Source organism: Anneissia japonica, unplaced genomic scaffold (assembly GCF_011630105.1).
Source record: "Anneissia japonica isolate Jap-2015-1 unplaced genomic scaffold, ASM1163010v1 scaffold284958_len54583_cov128, whole genome shotgun sequence".
Classification (NCBI taxonomy): domain Eukaryota; kingdom Metazoa; phylum Echinodermata; class Crinoidea; order Comatulida; family Comatulidae; genus Anneissia; species Anneissia japonica.
The window spans coordinates 50922-54322 of record NW_022706542.1 but is presented as its reverse complement, the minus strand read 5'-3'; the positions used below and the strand labels follow the sequence as shown (position 1 = coordinate 54322).

The 3401-nt window shown below is 37.3% G+C and overlaps 1 long non-coding RNA gene across 1 annotated transcript; it reads left to right on the top strand.

Annotated features, from left to right (window-relative positions):
• The first annotated feature begins 56 nt into the window (after positions 1–56).
• On the top strand, positions 57–3340 carry LOC117106176. The gene is made up of 3 exons (XR_004445012.1): positions 57–193; positions 2524–2646; positions 3240–3340. It is a non-coding gene; the product is annotated as an uncharacterized LOC117106176 (long non-coding RNA).
• The last annotated feature ends 61 nt before the right edge of the window (positions 3341–3401 follow it).

Sequence of the window (3401 nt, the reverse complement as noted above, 5' to 3'; positions counted from 1 at the left end):
TAAATAAAAAACATATATATGAATTATTACTACTTATATAAGTGTGTAATTAAATACATTCTTTTTATAGTTGTTAATGCATGTTCTAACAACCTCTGCCAGAATGGAGGGGCTTGTAATGCTGCACCTGGTTCTTGTACTGCTTATACCTGCACCTGCAGTGGTTGCTTTAGCGGCTCTTTCTGTGAAACGGGTAAGTCTCTATCAGTCAATAATCAGCTTTGTGAAGCGACAATGTTAAGCGGCGTTTTGACATAGGCATTACCTAAAGTGCATGTAAATGAGACTACATTACACATGAATTAAAAGTAATTGTAATCTATTTTGGTCTGTTGAGGCACAATTTCAGTTGCTTTTGTCCCTTGTGTCAGAGGGGTACATCACCCTGCTGACAGGATTCTGGTGGTGGAACAGTAGTCTGCTCAGATAAGTACAGTACTATAAACCATATGCCCAATGGACACAATGCTAGTGTACACTATAAAGAACCCAGTACATCTTTTGAGACGAGTAAGGGGTTACTCCGTTGTACAGGTTCATACAGCCCCTGTTGTGGACAGACGAGAGAGAGCTGGTACTGGTTTACTGGGTAGCTCAGACACGAAGACACCCTTAGGAAGAAAGAAAGTTAATGAGGGAGAAAGAAAGTTAATGTGTGAGCTAGTCCACACCTTGAGCGCTTTGAGACGGTAAATAGCGCTATATAAATCCAATTACATTACATTAGAAATATACCAAAACATATGTTGCAGCTGTCCCGCATCTTAATCATATAGCCTTGCTTTTATTGCCAGCACAGTCAGGCCCGTAGCCAGCATGCTTCAAGGGGGGGGTTCTGGGCGTGGGGTCCAGGGGCCCGCCAAAGGGCCCTGGGTGGGGTCAAGGGGGGCCTAAGCCCCTGTGGGGGCCGGGGCGAAGCCCCCGAAGCCAGAGTATTAATACGATTTTAAAAGCATGTACAAGTCATTTAAATGCATGTTCATGTATATTTAAATACTTCTTACACAATTTTAAAAATAAGATAAGAAGACTACTTTTTCCAATACAGGATTTAGAACGTAAATGTTTATTGTGAAACAACTTTTTTTTTTTTTTTATTAAATAGTAACACTTAACATTTTAATGCTACTATGTTATGTTATCTCTAAAATATAACTGGAATAAAATTAGCAATCTCCCACTAGGTGACTGCACAAAACACAGACCTTGCACATTATGAGATCGCTAAATACCAATATTAAAATATGGAGGTATGTAAAAGGTCTTTGCTTAAAAGAGAAATATTGCAAATAATATTTTATTTATTGCAGAAATGAAGAAACAATAGGAACTGACAGCCCTACATTTTATTTTTTTACCAAAATAACTTAAATGTTAAGTTCCAATGGAAATATATATAATTAGGGCAAGGAAAAATGTTATTATATTTACAAGTTACAGAACCATTTCTGTAAATATACTTGCACGGTAATACTGTATTGAAAAAAAAACAGACATAATTATAATGCTACAAATGTACATGTTTAAGAACCAGTTTATGTAAAAAAAACTTAGCACAGTGAAAATAAACAATAATTTAAGACTACTGTCTTGGTTTAAATGAGATATATTGAGAAAAAATAATAAATATATTATTATGAATAATGTCAGTTAATTCTGACGAAACGTGAAAACATTACCAAGTATATTTCCTTGCTAGCCTAGGCCCTGACCTATGCTAGCTCGATTACAAAATAAATAATAAAATCGTTTGCAAATAATAGGCCTCATAGGCTACGACCCTACCCTACCTAGGCCTAGCAACGCTAGACCTAGGGCCTAGGCCTAGCCCGAAAAAGTACACCGGTCCCGCCGCCAGGCAGTATCATGAGCTTGTGGTGAAAACAAGGGTGAATTTTCTAACTTCTTAAATTTCGTGATTTCTTCGTTGCTGGCCTTGAAGCAAAAAAATCGGTTATCCTTTCTCGGCGCTTCATCCTCCTAGGCTATTTTTGGCGTGTCGCAAGTCCTCGATCCCAGAGAAATGAAAAATGTCGAGCGCCCAAACTTTGTGATGACGTCGTGCCAAAGTAAATAAACTCCGGAGCACGCGATTGGTCAAATAGCCTAGGCAACAAACCTCTCATTGATATTCATTTTGAAGTCTTGCTGGTTACGTCATTCAGCTGGCTGCAGCTTTGTTTTGATTTCTACGATGGACTACGATCGATAGCAACAAATAAACAGTGCCAAAAATGCTCCCATTTTGTAATAAATTGCACTATTTTGGAAACGGGGGATCGTTTTCTGGCTAAGGGGGTTCGCTGGCAAAAGGGGTTCGCTGAAAAAGGGGGGTTCGCCCGAACCCCTAAAAACCCCCCTGGCTACGGGCCTGACAGCGTCGAGTGGCAATCCCATAAAGCAGACAATGCAATGGGTCTGTGCAATAGTTTTCATTGATAATTCACTCGTACGACCCCCCAACCATCAGCTTTTTCTACGATTGCAATTGTAATAATTGGTTGAATCATTTTTTTTTTGTAGCTTTGAATGCTTGTAGCAACAACATTTGTCAGAATGGAGCTACTTGTGTTGGTGCTCCCAATTCCTGTACTGCTTACACTTGTACCTGTCCATCGTGTTTCCAAGGAACTTTTTGTGAAACAGGTAAGAAATTCAGTATTATATTCCTGTCAAAAAGTTGATTTATTCCGTGGTGATGATAAATAAAATTTGTTGTTTAGCCCAAGTACTGAGGCTTTTGCAAATCAAAATTGGTCAGTCAGCAATTTTTAACTACTGTATTATTATTATTATTATTATTATTATTATTATTATTATTATTATTATTATTATTATTTATTATTATTATTATTATTTATTATTATTATTATTCCATACATGTGGGCCATGGACACAAATTGAGAATTGTTTTTTTTTTAACCCCACCAAACAGAATTTGATTTCTATTACACTGTTTTGTCCGAGAGTTATGAGCATTACCAGTGAACTGCATTGGTGGTGGTTGTGTGGTAGCAGAGATGCTGTGTTTTGTCAGCAACAATCAGAATAATATTATAACAGATAGTACAGTAGTTTGTAATGGTTGCAGATTTTTTAATGAACACGAATCTTAGCATCACATAGTATATACATTAGATTTTGGAAGAGGACAAAATTGAAGTACTATAGTCTAATGTACTAAGAATCTACATTCATTAAAATTAGATGTAGGTTATCATTAATTTTGTTAATTTCAGCTGTCAATCCATGCAGTGCTAACCTGTGTCAAAATGGGGGTGTTTGTAACACTGTTCCTGGTTCCTGTGTCGCTTACACCTGTACCTGTCCAGGATCTGTCTCTTATACACATCTAGATGTGTATAAGAGACAGGTAAATATACTTGCACGGTAATACTGTA